The sequence below is a fragment of the Eumetopias jubatus genome, unplaced genomic scaffold (assembly GCF_037043125.1).
Source record: "Eumetopias jubatus isolate StellerSeaLion01/CBP00866 unplaced genomic scaffold, mEumJub1_p1.0 scaffold_4, whole genome shotgun sequence".
Lineage (NCBI taxonomy): Eukaryota > Metazoa > Chordata > Mammalia > Carnivora > Otariidae > Eumetopias > Eumetopias jubatus.
In genome coordinates this window covers 142,970,086-142,989,201 of record NW_028274810.1, presented here as the reverse complement: position 1 = coordinate 142,989,201, position 19,116 = coordinate 142,970,086, and the positions used below count along the sequence as shown (strand labels likewise).

Below are 19,116 nucleotides of genomic sequence, written 5' to 3'. Positions count from 1 at the left end.
CATTCTCATTTTTTTCTGAATTAGAAGACAGCCTCTGGCCCGCCAAGAATAGGGCTGGGCGTACTGATCTGGAATGCTTGACACTGATAAGAACAGATTGCTCACAAATTAGGCTGGCTGTTCACCAGCTGAAGAATGCCCCTTCTAAGGTTTAACTCAGGTGTAAAATCTAATGGCTCCCAGTTGTTTGCTTGTCTCTTTTGTTTTCATGTTTGTTTGTTTGTTAGCTTTTAAAGATAATTCTTTAATGACCATGAGGAAGAAACGTTGGCCGTTGATATACACAGGATCCCTAAAAGGGGACTTGCTTGTCTTGTTCACCGTAGCATTCCTGATGTCTAGTGTCAAGCCTGGCACACAGTAGGTATGCAAAACTTGTTGAATGTATGAAAGACTGAATGTTTGAATAAAAGCTCAAGCAGAGAAAAATCAGAAGTTCATAAAGTAAGCTGAGCTTTTCATGCCAGTGGCACACAAGGATTGTGTTTTGCGGGGGGGGGGGGGCGCAAAATGCTTCCTGTAATAATGTGGATGCAGTAGCTAGTTAATAAATGCTTGCCTCCTGTGGCACCTGATGCCTGGGAAGGCATGGGATGGGATGACTTTTGTGGGACGCTATTTTTTATCTCCAAGGATGTTGTAAATATGGTCATCACAAAATTGGTTGTGGTTTTAGTTGTATGAATCACATGAAAGTCTGTGGGAATCAGCTGAGCAGATAGCCGAAGAATGTAACACTTTTCAACATTTGCCTCTAATGGATAGGGTTTAAATTCATAAAATTAAAAAAAAAATCTAGAATCATCCTTTAAAGGATTCATCCTTGTATAACAGCAATATGCAGACTTTGGTTTTCCTGCTGTCATTGGGACAGAATTCAGAAAATATGAATAATCCTTACATTAGGACAAGCAGCAGCTGAATATCGTTCAGATTAGAGATTCCTTTCCTGCAAATCAAAGATAGAACTTTAATGTTAGCTGAGTATACTATGTTTTACATTAGTGTAAACTAAATTTTAAAGAGATGCTGTGTCTCTAATTAAAGGCATTTATAGAAATATGTCCCAAAAAACTAAGGTTCACTGCAGGGATAAAAAGAACAGACTGTCTTTAGTTTGGAGAACATGGCTCCATGTGAATTTAAATATTTATCATATAATTTTTATATCAAAGTCTTAATGAGCACTAACTTTTATGGCATCACTTCTGGAGACAATAAAAAATACTATATTTTGGAATGCTATTTCTAGTTGGATTTCCATCATGGGGCACCATTTAAATGACAGTTGATTTCATGAAGAGTAATGGCACATTCTTTTCTGAACTTAAAATTTCAAACACCTGCCATCAAAGAGGCAAACAGTGCAGCTGGGAGTCAGAGATTTTAGACATTTTCCAAGTTTCTTTATCAAGTTGCCTCAGAGACTCAAAGTCCCCAAAGCAGGTGTTCTTTTCTTGTCTAATGAATAAAAAATGTTTGAGAAAAATCCTCTTTCATAATTCCCCAAGAACACATGAAGGAAAATTGCTAAGCTTCCATTTCAAATGTTAGGGATTTGGATTGAGTTTAGACAACAGCTTGTACAAAATGTCACAGCTCCAATTCTCTTACGCTGAGATGGGGGACGCTGATGTAATAGAAAGGGCAGCTTTGGACAGTCTAAAGGCAGGGCTGGAAAGATAGTGATATATGATGTCAGCCAACCAACTGCAAAGCTACCTAGTAGGTTGGAGAAGAACATTAGGCAATATCTTCTGCAAAGTCAAAGTTGATATGAGAACGAGACAATTGCTTAGACAGTCACGCTAAACAATATTAATACCTCCTGTATTGTTCTTAAATATCCAGTAAGTCAAAGAGAATTCTGAGTTCAAATTACTCAGGAAGTGTCTCCATTCCCCATTTCATTTTGAATGTGGTGCATCCTGGGGACCTGTGGTAGATAAACTAACAGGCTCTATCCTGGGTAAGGAAGTAACATTATAACTTATAGATTCACACAAGAATGTGCCTTACATTACACTGGAAAGTTACATAAGTTCTCCAATGATCTCACATAACATCCTGCATTCTTCATCTGAGTACTACTGGTTTATTTTCTCTGAGTGGATAAAGGCCGTTTTGTAACTAACTTTAGTCTTATTCCTGTGGTCCATGGTTTGAACTTGCATAACTTGCGTTAACATTACGAGTCCTTCCTCTTCACTCCTATTTAATGAGGTAAGAATTTCCTGGTCCATGCAACATAAGCATGCTTATGGATTTCAACGTTCATTATGGAAAATGAACGAAAGTTATAGTTTGGTCGCTGTCCGGATATACCGTTCCTTTTCACACAGAAATTCCAAGAATACTGTGACATTCACACATTCAGAGAATAAAATCAGATGTGGAACTGGATGTGGAAATGGTGGTGTGTGCTTTGTCCAGTGCAGTTCTACGAAATTTTGGCATCACTAGCTTACATATCATTTAATTCAGGGGTGGATAGAATTCAAGGGGATCCGGAACTTGGATGGGAAAAATATATATGACACTCTCCGTTTCGCCAGTCTCAACCTGAAATTTAGTATTTCTTTTAATTAAAATGTAGGCTACAAACCACAGTACCTGTGATTTTGTCGCTGAGAGAAATCACGGATATTCTCACGTCACGTTATAGTCAGTATAGATATTCCGAAATACTTTTTACACTCATCACTATTTCATATGGTAGTTATACCTGCTGCTAGCTTGTACTATTTAAGAATAAATTATTAACAAAACACGTATCACAATTTTTAAAAAATCTAGTTAATGTATTTCAACAAAAGTGGTTCCTTTGTAATCTTGCATACTTTAACTTATGCATTTAAAAGCATCATTCAGAGAAGTCTATAGGCTTTACCAGGTTGCCAAAGAAGCCCATGACACCAAAAAGGTTAAAAATCCCCTAAACTATACACAAAGCAACAATCAGGTCAGCGCAAATCATTCCTTGCTGCTATCTTTGAAGCTGAAACAAACTTGACCTTGAAATCAGCACAGTCTCACCCCTGTAAGTAGATGACTGTGCACAATGAGAGTCATTTTCTTTTTATGTTGCCACGAGAAAAAAAACCTGTAGATTCTAAAGCATTTTTAAGATCACAGCAAAGGTTGCTCTCTTCTAGTGATAAACTTTATCATTGACATTTTGTCACTGACACTGACTTGTTCTCTTATATTTCACATTGCTGAAATCCAGTATGTTTTATAAGGACACTGAGTAGAGTCATTTTATAACTTGAATTTAAAACATCATAGAGGGAGATATATAGAAAATCTTTGCTATATCTTTGCTCTCTAAGCTCTAATGATAATTACTTATTTTTCGTAAAAGAAACAAACATCAAAGTACTCCATCAAAGATAGAGCTTTTAAATGACATGCTACCAGTCCTATCCGTGCTCATTTGAAATATTGCAAATCAATTAACATATTTCTAGGGGTGTTAAAAATGTGGCCTCTGAGTTACTATAATTATGAGATAAATTAAATGATGAGATGATGCCTCAGTAGATGTGCCTTGATTGTAAGCACATTAGACTTTTTGGAAAATCCTCCATGGGGTCTCTGGCCAAAAACAGACTTACCAAATGCCAGTCAGTTCAATGAATATTCAGTCACTGAAAGCTATTGAAAAACTACTGATGCACCCACACTTATTCACTTATCACTGAAACTAAATACTGTTCAAAATTCTCATCTTTAAGAGGAAAAATAAAGGCAATCAGAATTCTAAAACTAATAAGGAATATAAAAAATAAGAACAATATATTGCATTACATTGAGCTATAATTCACATATCACAAAATGTATATTCATATACACAGTTAAACCATTATTTCCTGTCCATCAAAATAGTAAGTATATTACATGTGCTGCTCTAATATTTGCCCATTTTTCCTGTTGAATTTGTAAGATTGAGAAACCTGGTTATAAATGCTGGCTTTGATTAACTTAAATGCCAGAGGTTTTCTTTGAATTATAAGCTACAAAACCATCCAATCTATCCAGTGATAGAAAATCCAAAATTACTAAACTCGGCAAGAAAATGAACTACAACAGTGCAAATAAAACAGTTTGCCTTGTATACGGCGATAGGAATAAGGAGAGAAAAGGTCTTATTAATCAGTTATCAAATTATTCATTCAAGATCTGGAGTTAACTTTAGTGACTATTCATATCTGTATTTGAATTAAAGTAACATCTACCAATGATAATCTAGCTTTAGGGCTATTGTTTCCTTCGTGCGCAATATTTCAGTTCTTAAATATAAGAACAGCTTGCACAACTCCTCAGTGAAGGCTATCTAATGCTGTTCTCTTCACAGCTGAATTTTCAGAGGAAGATCCTGAAAATGTGCACTTTGCTCTAACAACCAAAAAGCAACTGCATGCACACACACGTAAGAGGTTCCACCCCAACTTCCTTGGCATAGTCCAGATTATTTTTCTCTAAACAGGAAGCTGTTGACAGTTTCCCTGGTATTTTCGGAATACCCTATTTACAAGAAAAAAAAAAACACACCAACTTTTGTTTCAAAGTATAATGTTCTTTCCCCGCTGTGCCTATTGTTGCTAATTATGCATGCTGCAAACAAGATAGAAACCAAATCCCAAACTATTCTAGACTGATTCAGAATGTGTGACAATTGTAAAAAAAAAAAACAAAAAACAAACAAAACAAACAGTAACATATTGCAAGACTATGCTGTAGTCTTTAAACCCAAAACAATGCTGAAAGGGAAGATTCCTGGAATTCAACGGGGAATATTTGGCTCAAGCTGCAAAATCCGTATCTCTGAATAATGTCATGTTAGCAAGTGTTGAGCAAGAAAGGCGATTATATTTTAACTTACTTCAGAGAACATTAATCCAAATTTAACCAAATTCCAGAGACTACGCACAAAATTAGCAACTAGAAGCTGTTTCACATTTTTTCCCCTGGTACAACAATCATTGCTCATGACGATAAACTTGGAGGAGGTAAAAGAGAGGGGAAAACTGCAGTAATCTGTCAAACATCTAACTATTGTGTATAAAGCAGGCTAATTACCTCACACCGGAGAAGTGCAAGATTTAACAGTCCATGCTCTGTCGCCCCGGGGAAGCAGGGGTGCGGCAGTAGGAGCAGCGGCAGGAACAGAGCAAGCAGCAGCAGGAGTGGTCAGCATCCACCAGATTCTCCCAGGCCTCTGACTGTGTGGACTCAGCCACAGACTCTGCCTCCAGCTGACGTCAAAGTCCCTGTCACATGGCCAGATGAAAGCCAAGAGAGCATTGGTTGTCGTAGCAACCACAGAACAGCTCTGAAATTATTTCAATAGGTCATCTGTCACTGTAGGGTGTGTGTGTGTGCATGTGTGTGTAGACACACGCACCCCACAATCATCACGGACAGCTCCCCGACAACCTCAACCTCTGAAGTCGTGACTCAAAGCATTGCCTACAACTGTCCTCTTTAAGACTTTGGTGTCTGTTCTTTACAGTTCCTTGCAGGAAAGTGCATGCCACTCTGAAGTTGCCACTGGTCTCGTTATCACCAGCATGAAGCATGTGTCTCTCTCTGGAACAGAAGGAAAGAAATTGAAAAATTCTGGGGGTAGTTTTCTGAGCTAATTAAAGCTATTTGTAAGCAAATGGATCAAAACAGAAACTCGGGGAGTTGGAAGAAAAGATATCTTAAAAACCTCGTAAGAATCCACATCGATGTCCTGAGACCGTGCAAGTGATGGAAAGAAATCCAAGAAACATGGGGGTAGTGGCCCAGAGATGGATGAGAGGATCTAACGACCCTGACACCGAGTGGGCTGGGGGGAAGGGGCTGATGAATTCCCGGAGTCCTGCACTGTAAAATGTCTACGTGGGAATGATGACCAAAGTAGCAAAACTGCACCATTTTAAAACGACCTCGTGAGTACCTTTAGAATGCGTTTAGACCCTCGTGTTTAGACCCTCGTGTTGAGGTCACCATACAGGTGCCAAATCTCCTCCTAAATGCTCTCGTCCACAGCCCTTTGGGGCTCAGCAGGGAGCAAATGGGTGGATGCCCCACAAATGCAGAGTGCGGTGAGAGCCTAGAGCAGCCGAATAAAGGCACGGTCCTGCACGTTTTCTAACGTCAGCTTCATTTCCTTTAGGACCATCCCCACTTATTTCTAACTCAGCACACGTGCTTATTTCCCAGTTCATCCTCCCTCTCAATTAACAGGAAGCCAATTAAACAGAATGAAATGAATGCCACAGGAAGGTATTCTGGAAAATACATGCAGAAAACGTATACTCATTCAAAGGGCAAAAGGGCTAAAAGGCGGGGGGGGGGGGGTAGATTGCTCTCAGAACCCGAAGGACCTTTCCACGCTAGTGTGATCAAGATTTCTATTCTGGCTCTTAAAAAAAAAAAAAAAAAGAGTTACTCCAGGGTGCTACAAATATAAATGGAAGCTGAACCACCTGAGCAGATTACATTTGTGCCACTTGAAAAGAATGAAATTTCTTCATTGTCAGAAATTGCTTCTTGTTGAACAGTAAGACCAATGTCCAAAATGTGGCTATAAAATCCTCCTATTCCAGCTTCCTCTTCTTTCACTTCTATCCCAGCCCCAACTGGGAGAAAAGATAGATTTGTATTTCAACGGTTATTGTCCTGATGCTATTAGCTGCAGCAGTGCAAAAGTAAAAGCAAGCTGCCATGCTACAATGATTCAGAGACAGGACAGGTGGGAATTTACCTGTTGGCACAAGAACTAGTGGCTCATGGAACGCAATGTCCATCTAAATGGGTCGGGAGGTCTCCCCCGGGGCAGATTTCCGCAACAGCCACAATTCACCATTTTGCAGTTTGTTCCAGTTACAGTTCTAGGTCTCTGTTCAGAAATGCACATCGTAGGTACTGAATGGAATGGGAAGAGAGGAGAGAAAGCATGTCTTTCCAGACTCCCAGGGCCCCACGTCCTGTGAGCTGCCTGCTTTAGCATCTCTCTGACTCCAGATCCTTGGCTGCCTGAGCAACTCTTCTCTTTCTGCAGCTCCAGCATCTGAGGAAAGCTGCAGTACCAAGCTCTGCCAATAGGTGATGTCCCATGAAACAAGAAGTTCTCGGTTCTGAAAATGCCGAAAATCCAGGGCTTCCATTTGAAATTTAGTTTGAAATTTAGCTAAAACTAACACTTTTTCATTTTGAATTTTCGATCATTTTTTTACTTTTTTTCCGGATTTTTTAAATTTTATTTTATTATGTTAATCATTTTTAGGTACACTTTACTATATATTGACTCGGGCTGAAACTCATTGTAAGTTAAAATAATCAGTGGACTGACCTTCCAAATGGAAAGTGGATGTGTGTAAATCCTCCTTTCTGTAGCATGCTTCCAACCTGTTATTGCTCATTTTCCTTTTGCAAACTACCTAGGATTAGAGATTTTTCTTACAGCTAAAGAAGCTACCGGTCACCTGCAGGGTTGAAATCGCAATGATGATCTCTTTGGAGCCGAGGTTTCTACCAGTTTGGTTAATTAATCCAAATGTAGTTGAAAATATCATAGGAAATACAGAAGAAGGTTTCTCTAATCACAGCCCACCACATTGAGGGAATATGTGTCATTTTATTTTTTAAATGACAACTCATTTTTTTTTTTTTGGTGAAAATGATTCACTGAATTTAAAAATACCCATTCAAAAATAGTTCTGCACCATAGTTTTCACTTGCTGTATGAATGTCAAGGCTACCTATTATTAGTTTGACCACTTTGCCGGAAATAACTGATAAAATCCCAAATAAGGAGTCTGATTCAAGTTCACACATCTGAATTAACAGGTGGTATGGGCCATGAGTAGACAACTATAATCAGCCTTTTATTTGATGTTTTTAGGTAGAAATGTTCCTGTTTGCCCATCTTAACATTCGTAGGAAGGCCATGGACCTATTTTTTGGAGACATTGGGTTCAAATCTCATCTGGGCAAGTTACTTCTCTCCTCTGATCCTCAGTGCCTACATCCTAAGGTTGTTGTGAAGATTATAAAATTAATGTTTTCTAAAATTCTGACTCCCGGCCATAGGGTAGATGGCTTAATGTGTATGTCTTTTCTGGTTTATCTGTCTGACTCTGATAAGTCTACAAAGACTTTCAGGCAGAGGAGAGACTCTTACTCATTTCTACAGTTCTATGGTTAGCCCAGGGCCCAAGACATAATGAGTGCTCAATATGCTGAGTGTCTCAACTATTGGGAAATCACTGCTGAGCAATAGAAAGAAATGGTTCCTTTTTCTTCCCACTAACAGAGAAGAGGGAGACTCCCCTCAACCCCCAAAAAAGGCAAAGGAAGGAAAAATAAAAATAAAACTGTGGAGCTATCACAAATTTTTCTAGCAACGAAAAGGTTCGAATAAATTTACCAAGTAAATTAAACTTATCTCTACTGAATCATGACTACTTTTTATGAGGGTACATAAGTTATATGCTGATGTATTTTATGACTATTACTGTTAATGTTGGATAATCTTTTTTAGTAACTGACATTAACTGAGCATTTAATACATGTGAAGCATTGTTCTAAGTGCTGCAGAAATATTAAAGCATTCATTATAATAACCCTATGAGGCAGGTACTACTCTTTTCCACATCTCACAGCTGATGAACCTCGAGCAGAGAGATGTCAAGTATCTTGCCTACCTAGTACATGGCAGCGCCAGGATCTATACCCGGGAAGCCTGGTTTCATAAATTCTGGGAAATAATTTACATTTGATGTATTTTTAGAAAGAATGGAATTATTTCTTATGTTTATTTTATACCTAAGGATTGTTTTTATTTTCAATTTCTTATGCGGGAGAGAAGGCCAACTTTTCTACACCTGGGAACTCTAATGATCTCAATCTAGCTTTGGCCTAATGAGTAATATTGCAAAAAAATCTAATCAGGAAGATTTGAATCAAGGAAAATGGGCAAAGTGCAATAGTGAAAATACCCTGAATAAAACCGTGCCCAAGTTATTATAGTCTTCACTGAAGCAACTACTTGGATTGAACTGGCTTGGGTAACTTCTGTTGCCCACTATGATGGAGTTTCATGTGTTTAAACCAATACTTTCACTGAGATAACAATAAGAGCTGAGTTAAAAAAAAAAAGTGTTTGGAAGACATCAAAGAGCAGCAAAGGCTGAAAAATCTTTAAGTTCCAAGATCTCAGATAAAAGGAAAACCTATTGATATAAGCCCAACATTCTCCACATTATCTGCTGCTTTTCTCCTCAAATTGTTTGATAATTCTTAAGTGGTGTGGGGCTTCTGGCATTCTCAGAGACTAGAGAGACGAAAATTGGGAGTACAAATATTTAAAAGCACCCAGGACTTTCGGGATTGAAATCCTGATTTAAAAAAAGGGGGGGCGGGAGTATCATAGATAACTTTCTGAACTGTTTTCCTGTTGAAGTATTTGCCAATTCCTAACTGACGTTAGGCAAAAGAACAAGAAGTAAAGCATAAAACTGCAGCAAAGAGCATAAAAACATAAAGGGAGCAGTCTTGTAGTTCTAGGGAGACAAAAATTAGAGTTCAAGATTCTCCAAGGAGTTGGAGCTGGTAAGCACCCTAAGTTTTCAGTTCTCCTAACTAAAGGCTATGCCATAGAAGTAATGGAAAACAGGAAAAAGATGTACCCTCACAAACACCAGTACCCATCCTAGAATTTTTACAATGCCTAGCTGGATCAAGGTAATTTGTGCCTATTCTAACTATCTTCTAGAGAAAAATTAACCTTCTCTAAAGAAAGATGACATCACATAGAACCTCTACCATTTTTCATACACCACTTCCAATTCAATCCAAAATCATTAATCATGCCAAGAGAGAAGTCTAACTGACCAAAATCCAAGAGAAAAAAAAATAGACAGTAGAGAGAGATCCATAGGTGATTCGCCTTTTGTAGTTATCAGACAGGGATTTAAAAATAGCTGTAATTTTAATATGTTCAAGAAAATAAATGGCAAGAGGGATAATTCCACCTGTAAAAAATTTAAATCTATGAAAAAGGAACACATGCAAATTAAAGAATTGAAAAATACAATAACTGAAATTAAGAACACAATAGACTGGTTCACGAGTAGAGAAGATATACCAAAAGAGAAAAATAGTGAAATGAAAGGTAGATCAGCAGACACTAGACTGAAGTACAAGAAGAAAAGAAGACTGGGAAACATAGAAAACAGTGTAAGAGACATTTGGGACATGACGAAAAGGCTAATGTGTGTATTTGGGAGAGGAGAGAAGAGGAAAGAGAGGTAGGACACAAACAATATTTAAAGAGAATTGGCTGAGAAATTTCTAGAATTTACAAAACAACAGATTTAAGAAGCCCTATGTAACCCAAACAAGACAACTACAAAGAAAATCACACAAAAATACATCATGGCCAACCTGCTGAAAGCTAAAGACAAAGACAAAATCTTAAAAGCAGTGAGACCATAAAGTCATATTAACTTTATAGGCAAAACAGAAGACTTTTTAACAGTGAAACTCAACAGTAAGCCAAACAATCCAAATTAGAAAATCAGCAAAAGACAGGAAGAGACATTTCCCCGAAGAATATATACAGATGACAAATAAGCACATGAAAAGATTTTCTAACATCATTAACCATAAGGGAAATGCAAGTTAAAAAAAAAAACAAAAACATAATGGGGTATCACAACTATCAAAATGACTAAAATAAAAAATAGTGACGAAACCGAATGCTGGCAAGGATGCAGAGAAACTGAATCACTCATACATTGCTGGTGGGATTGTAAAATGATACAGCCACTATGGTAAATGGTTTGGCAGTTTTTCAAAAATATTACACATGCAACTACCATATGACTCAGCAGTTGTACTCCTGGTATTTCAGAGAAATTAAGACTTATGTTAACACAAAAGTTTGTACTCTAAAGCTTCTTACTTTGTAATGGCTGCTAATTGGAAACAATTCAGATGTTTTCTTTTTTCTTTTTTAGATTGATTTATTTATTTGAGAGAGAGAGAGAGCACATGCATGTGTGCACTCACATGAGTGGGGGGAGGGGCAGAGGGCGAGAGAACTCCTCAGGCAGACTCTGCTGACAGCAGGGCCTCATGTGGGGCTGGATCCCAAGACCCTGAGATCATGACCTGAGCCAAAATCAAGAGATGGCTGCTTAATGGAATGAGCCACCCAGGTGTCCCTAGATGCTTTCAGTGGGTGAATGGGTAAACAAATTTTAGTATACCCACACCTTGGGATACTACTCAGTACTAAAATGGAACAAACTACCGATACACACAAAAATCTATGTGAATGTCCAGAGAATTTTCCTGAGTGAAAAAACTAATCTCAAAAGGTCACATACTATATGATCCATTTATATAACATTATTGATATGGCAAAGTTATAGAAATGAAAAACAGATTGGTGGTTTCCAGAGATTAAACTGGCTGTGGGTGGGAGAGAAGTACTTACGTTGTAAAAATACAACATGAGGGACCCTTGTGGTGATGAAAACTTCTGTACTTTGACAACTTCTGTATCAATGTCAGTATCCTGGTGGTAATATGGTACTACAGCTTTGCAAAATGTCACCTTTAAGGGAAAGTGGGTAAAAGATATTTGGATTCTCTCTGTATTGATTCTTTCAATTCCATGTGAATCTACACTTATCACAAAATAAAAGTTTAATTAAACTTTTTTAACTGAAGATAACATGAGACATTTTCAGTCAAACACTGAGGGAATTGGTTTCAAAAGAATTACACCAAGTTTCTGAAGAGTTGTTTAGGGAGAAAAAAGTAATCTCAGATGGAACACAGAGATACAGAAAGGGCAATTATATAGATAATCTAAATGAATACTGATCATAAAATGATGTCTCGTGGGGCCTAAAATATGTGTAGATTCAAAATATGGGGCAGAGTTGGCACAAAAGGTAAGAGAGGATGGGTAGAATTAAGATGCTCTAAGATTCTTGCATTCTGTAAAAGTACTAATTAATAAGTCTCTAATAAGGTAAGGATGCACAGTGTAATCCTTGTATCCACTAAAAGAATAACAGAAGAATGCACAGCTAATAAGCTAATAGAGCAGGAAAATAATTTTTAAAATTACTTGATTCCAAAAATGAAGCAAGAAAGCAGGAAAGAAAAGAAAGAAAATAATAGGATAAATAGTAACATTCAAGATTTAATCTCAAACATGTCAATAATTACTAAAATACTTAAACTGACTAAATAGTCTGCTTAAAAGACAACAAACATCAGATTGTATTAATAAGCAAATTCTAACTTTACTGGATTTAAGAAACGGGAAATGATATACAAACTACCAAGCAAAAGCTGGTGTAGCAATATTACTATCAAGAAATAGTAGTTGATAGTAATATAGGCAAGAAATACTGCTAGAGATATAGAGGAAAACTTGATAATTCACTTTTCTAAATATGCATTTGCACCTAATAAAACAGCATTTAGATAAGTAGAAAATTTAACATATCTTTCTCAATAACTCATAAAACAAATAAGAAAAAAAAGTAGAGATATAGAATATTTCAATGACAAAATTAACCAACCTGGCTTAATTAACATATGAAGAATAATCTCAATTACAAAATACACATTTTTTTTCTCAAATATATTTAACAATATTAACTACATGCTGGACCCTTGAATGTTTCAACACATTATAAAAATAATTAAAATCACAGAGTATACTCTTTGTACACAGTGGAATAAAGCTAATATCAATATTAAAAAGACACACAGAAAACCTCTAAATGGAAACCAAGCAATATATTTCTAAATAACCCATGGATTAAAAAGGTTACATTGCAACTTAGAAATATTTTGAACTGAGCAACAAAATACAATACTACAAAACTTGCATGTACCTAAAGCACTAATGGAAATGTATAAATATGTTAAAACACACACGTACACACACACACATACACACACACATACATACACACACATACACAGACACACACACACACACACACACACACACACACAAGTTCTACTTTTAGAATGGCACTTTGAGGAGCTCCATGGACCTGCTCCCCAGTGAAACGAGCATAGCTAGTGAAAAATACTTTAAAATATCATAAAGTCTCTGAAAATCTTACTTAGGGCATATAACCAATGAAAAAATGTTTATTCAAGAAAATACACTAAAACTTGATAAGAACATTGAGAGTCTGCGGCACTTGAGTCATGACCCACTTCTCCCCCAATCCCTCAGCTCAGTTTGATGGAAGCTAAATCCTGGGAGGTTGTGACCAATAAAATTGAGCTCCTTCTCCCTGCAGCTCTCAAAGGATATAATGCCTCCCTGGAAAAGGCAGGCCATTAGCATTTCTCCTGTTCTGGTGTTAAATTCCTGATGAGTACAGCTAACAGGTTGGGGGCTCCCTTCCTCCATCTCGGCCCCACTTACAGAGAGTCCAGGTTCTACTCCAGGTATAATAGATTATAAAAAAAAAAGCTGGGGCCTTATTGCTCTCAGCCCAGTTCATCTGTAGGGAATGTATTCACTTGTAGCGTATGTCAGAGGCAATCTGAGAAGACCAGAGGCTACCACCATTGTCCAGTGCTGGGAGTAGTTACTCAGAGGTTTTTTTTTTTTTTTTCAGAGAGGCATTCCATAAGGATAGAGAGCTCTGAAGATCTTCCCAAAGGAAATGACTTTATTTGAAATAGAGTGTGGGGAAGTTCAAGTTTAAGGGTGCTCTTGAAAACAATGGAGGGGCGCCTGGGTGGCTCAGTCGTTAAGCGTCTGCCTTCGGCTCAGGTCATGATCTCAGGGTCCTGGGATCGGGCCCTGCATCGGGCTCCCTGCTCTGCGGGAAGCCTGCTTCTCCCTCTCCCACTCCCCCTGCTTGTGTTCTCTCTCTTGCTGTGTCTCTCTCTGTCAAATAAATAAATCTTAAACAAACAAACAAAAAAAGAAAAGAAAAGAAAACAATGGATGTTTGGGTGGTAAAAATGCAGAGGAGGCTAATAGAAGAGCAAAAGCTAGCCTGCAGTAGTTTACCAGAGAGAAACAGCTAAGAGGCAGCTAAAAAGAGCCCTCTTGGGGTCAGAACAAACGTCAAAGATTGGCCTCAAAAACCCTTTGATGAATGTAATTGGATGAGACTATGGAGCGATTTATGCCTCAGAGCATTGTAAGAACTACTAGCCCAATCAGCAAAAAATTAGTGAAGCCTATCAGTTGGGTGTGATACCAAATGTGGCAGACAGCATAGCAGACAGAGATCAGGGCAAGAGACAAAGAGAGCCATACTAAAACTTGTCCTCCCAGGGTGACTGGGCAGTCACTAAAACAGTGGTATGAATAGCACCCTTGTATTGTGCTTTATGGTTTACTTTCATGATTCTATTTCATTTGACCTTGAATCAATACAAGCATTTAATTTTTTCAAAGGCCGAATATCTACACTCTAAGTCTCTACCTCAAGTAGTTGGGGAAAAAAAGAGCAAAGTAAAACAAAGAAAGTAAAAGGAAGGAAATAATAAAGAGAGCAGAAATTAATTCATTTGAAAACAAGGTACAATAGAGAAAATGAGAAAGCCAGAGTTGGTTCTTTAAACAAATTAATAGAATTTATAAACCCCTAGAAAAATGAGCAAGAAAAAAAAATCACCAATATCTGTAATTTTTAAAAAGCACATCATTACGGATCCTACAGATGTTAAGAAATAACAGATTTCATAGGTTCTTGGACTAGAAGATACCTTAGTGGCCAGCCAGTCCTATCTTTCTTCCAGTCAAGAAATCCTCTCTATACTATGCCTGAGAGGTAGTAAGTACCTGCTGCTTGAATACCTTCCAGACGTAAAGAGCCCTCCATTACAATATGTCAAGTCATCCATTGTGGGAATATTCCAGCTATTTGAAAGTTCTCCCTTATAATGAACCAAATGTCCCTTTCCCATCACTTTAATATCAGGCTCATGTTTTGCTCCTTAAAGCTACAAAGAGTAAATAGACTCCTTTGGTTCACGTGATAGCCCTTCAGAGATCTAAAGGAGCAGCTATTATGTCTGCAGCTGCAAGTTGTCCCCCAATACCCATTTTCTCCTTCATAGAAATAGAATCCTTAGCTGGGAAATAGCTGCCCAGAATAAAGACATTTTCCAGCCTCCCCCTTGTAGCTCTGTGGCTTTGTGATTAAGGACAGGCCAATTGGATGTAAATAGATGTGTCATGTGTAGCTTCCAGGAACTTCCTTAAAAACAAAAGAGCAAACAAACTTGTCTAAACCCTTAGACTTTTCTTTTTCATTCCACTTACCATCCTACTGCTTGGGAGCATGGAGGCGATAGCCACCACTATGGATCATGGGGAAGTGGGTTATATACCCTAGAGATGGATGGTGGAGAAGTGAGCTGGAAGAAGGTCCTGAAGCCTTCATGGAGAAAAGCTGCCAATCTAGCTCTACGTTACTTTCCTCTGGACTTGTGTGTGTGTGTGTGTGTGTGTGTGTGTGTGTGTGAGAGAGAGAGAGAGAGAGAGAGAGAGAAAGGGAGGGAGGAGAGAGGGAGAGTGAGAAAGAAAGGGAAAGTTCCTAAAAATTTTTTTTATTTAGATTTTTTTTAAGATTTTATTTATTTGTCAGAGAGAGAGAGCATGAGCAGGGGGAGTGACAGGCAGAGGGAGAAGCAGGTTCCCCGCTGAGCAAGGAGCCCGATATGGGACTCGATCCCAGGACCCTGGGATCATAATGTAAACTGAAGGCAGACGCTTAACCGACTGAGCCACCCAGGTGACCCAGGAAAGTTCTTATTTAAGGCACAATTTGTGCATGTTAAACCTATTCCCAACTGTTAGAGTTTCTACCATCAAAAAAGTTGGGAACTTTATGGAGCACCTGACTGGCTCAGTCGCTGGAGCATGTGACTCTTTATCTCGGGATCATGAGTTTGAGCCCCATGTTGGGTGTAGTGTTTACTTCAAAAAATTTTTTTAAAAAAGTTAGGAACTTTGTGCAAGGGAAATGCCACATGAAAAGCTTGCGGAATTTCATGAAATTCCCAGGAATCCTTAGAGAAGAAAATAAATTGTAATGTATCCAAAATCATTGCAGAAGAAGTGCTAGATAACAGCTCTTCATTTCTCCAAATAATGAAACTGCTACTCTTTAGTTATAATATTCATGAAAGCTTCCTTAAAGTCTTTCTGGACACAGAGGAATCACATGGCTTGAACATAAAGAAATGGGAGAAGAGACAACAAAATCGTTCAGAGACTAAAAATGGCCTCTTCTTTTACCCTGCCTGTCTTTTCATAGATTGAATGAGAGAAAGAAATTCTTTTCTCAAAGAGAATTTCTCATAGCAAACTAAGAATTTTGTTTTGTAGAAAAATTGTCCAAGAATCATCTCTTTATATTTAATTTCCCATACGAAACAAAAGCTGCAAAATGTCACTTTTCCATCAACAACATCTAGTACACCTAAAGCAAATATTGTAATAAGATCTTTGGTTTCACTTTTTTGGAAAGATTGCTTTAGAACCCTAACTCTTCCTTTGCTGTCAGGCTGATACTGTTGCACATTTATAAGCCTGACTTTCACAAATCATCAAGGATTCTATTATTTCCTACTTTCAAGGGATAAGGAAATAAAACCAAAAGGAGTGAAGAATCTAGATGGTTTCCTTGTGGTGCCTGTTGAAAGTGCAGTTCTTATCAACAAGAAGAGAGAAGCAATCCGGAAATTCATCTTCAGCCCAAAGTCATACATCTTGTTGAGTTTTTGTGCAAATTGTTGGCATCAAGGACTCTTGCCATGTTAGAATGGAAAGGGTATGAGCTTTGGGGTTGGGTACACTCAGATTTAAATGTAGCCTTCCCAAATACGACTTTTTATCTCGGTGACTTTGGACAATTTACTTAACCTCTCTGAGCCTTGATTTTTTTATCTGTGAAATGCAGACACTAATAACTACCTTGCAAGGTGGTTATAAAGAATGATGTTCAAATTAGTAGTGCATCTGCTAGTGTCAAGAGACAGAGCTAATATTCACAATTAATTAAATAATAATTAACAGATGTGCTAATTAAGGTCAGTTTACCCTAAGTTAATGCTTTCTAAAAAACCAAATTTACTTAAAGTATGACTTTCTGTTTTCATTGAATTCCTTAAAGAGTAAATTATAACAGTTCTTAATTTCAGCAGAACTATGAATCCATGTTTCCATAGCCTATATTTCCATTTAATAGTATTTAATGACAGTTAAAACCAAAGCACAGAATCCTATTTAGTCTATTAAATTATTTATTCCTCACAAAAGAGGGAAAATAGGACATTAGTTTATTAGTTTGCTGGTATTAGCTTCTCTTCTAAAAAAAGCCATCCCTAAAAAAGCACACACCACATATTCCAAGAACTGCAAATTTATAGGTTTTTTAGATGCAAATATAAAACAAATGTTCTAACACTGTAAAATATGTGAATCTTGCCTTAATCAAATCAAATGTATATAAGTCTTAATGTAGCAAAATAATTAATTAGAACATTTAAGGCATAACTACTTCCTGTGGTGCATATAAAATCTAATTCAATTACAGAAAAAAAATGATTGATTACAACTTTTCAGAAAGACATTTTACTAAAGGAGGTATCCATCTTCTTGACTATTGTCCTAATCGAAGACTACTTACTTCACTTACTGTGTTTGGGTAACGTGATAGATTAATGCTCTCCCTTCCCGCCCCCATCCCCCGCCAAGATCTCTCTTCCAATCCCAGAACCTGTGAATATGTTATTGTACATGTCAAGGGTGAATTAAGGTTGCCAATCAGCTGATCTTAAAATAGAAAGATTATTCTGGATTATCTGATGAGCCCAATGTAATCACGAGGGTTCTTAAAAATGGAAGAGAGAGGGAGAAAGATGGCAGCTTGAAAAGGTCTTGGCCCAATGTTGCTGGCTCTGAAGACAGAGAAAGGAGCCATGAGCCAAGTATGCAGGCAGCCTCTAGAAGCTGGGAAAGGAAAGGAAATTGCTGTCATCTGAATGTTCATGTCCCTAACCCCCAATGTGATGGATACTAGGAGGTGGGGCCTTTGAGAGGTGATTCAGTCGTGAGGATGAAGCCCTTATAGAGAGGGTCCAGAGAGCCCCATTGCCCTTTCCACCATGTAAAGATACAGCAAGAAGTCTGCAACCTTGCAAGAGGGCCCTCGCATGACCATGCTGGCACCCTGATCTTTGACTTCCAGCATCCAGAACTGTGACAAATAAATTTCTGTTATTTATAAGCCACCCATTCAAAGACATTTTTGTTATAGCATCGAAACTAACTAAAACAGAAGTGGATTCTGTCCATCCGTCCTAAAACCTACACAAGGATCACAGCTCCGTCTATACCTTGAGTGTACCCCCGTGAGACCCGTTTCAGATTTCTGACCTCCAGAACTGTTAGGTAATAAATTGGGATAATTTATTATAGCAGCAATAGGAAACTAATACAGGTGAGAAATTGTGCTGAGCACACCTTCTAAGCAAGACTTTATGGGGGAGATAAAGATGAGTCTAGACTCAAGGAGAGAGTAGGACAGAAAAGGGCAAATATCCCAAGAGAAGCAAAGTGATGAGGCCTCAGGGGAGGGAAGTGTCCCTCCCAGTTGGAAGCAAACCCACTACTAGAAAACCTGCTACAGTGTCTTCACAGCAACCTTCTCAAAAGGCAAAGGGTTGCCCTAGTTGACCTTTGGTCATTCCATCAAGTCCTCTGATTCTAGAAATTTTACCTACAAAATGACTTGCATTGCAATAACAATATTTTCAAGAGCTGGCCTGAATGTGGCTCAGGTCAGAGAACATGCTGAATGGCAAGCAAGAAAAGAAACCAAGGGACCACACTGCTCTATAGTTAAGATCTGACCCAGCATTACAGGAAAGGGTACATTCTCAGACTGGCTGGGATGAGATCGTTCATGGCCAAAGCTATCCTGGACGTCTATCCTATCAAACCTACCTTGAGACTGTTTTAGTTTCCTGTACTCTTCTCTGTGGGAAGCCACAGCATTGTCATATTGGTATCAACCAAACAACCAAAATATAGGTTCTCTCTGAAGA

The 19,116-nt window shown here is 38.0% G+C and overlaps 1 protein-coding gene across 10 annotated transcripts in view; it reads right to left on the bottom strand.

Annotated features, from left to right (window-relative positions):
* NCALD (neurocalcin delta) overlaps positions 1–19,116 on the bottom strand; it is a 369,810-nt gene that overhangs the window by 70,403 nt on the left and 280,291 nt on the right. The gene's annotated exons all lie outside the window — the stretch shown is intronic.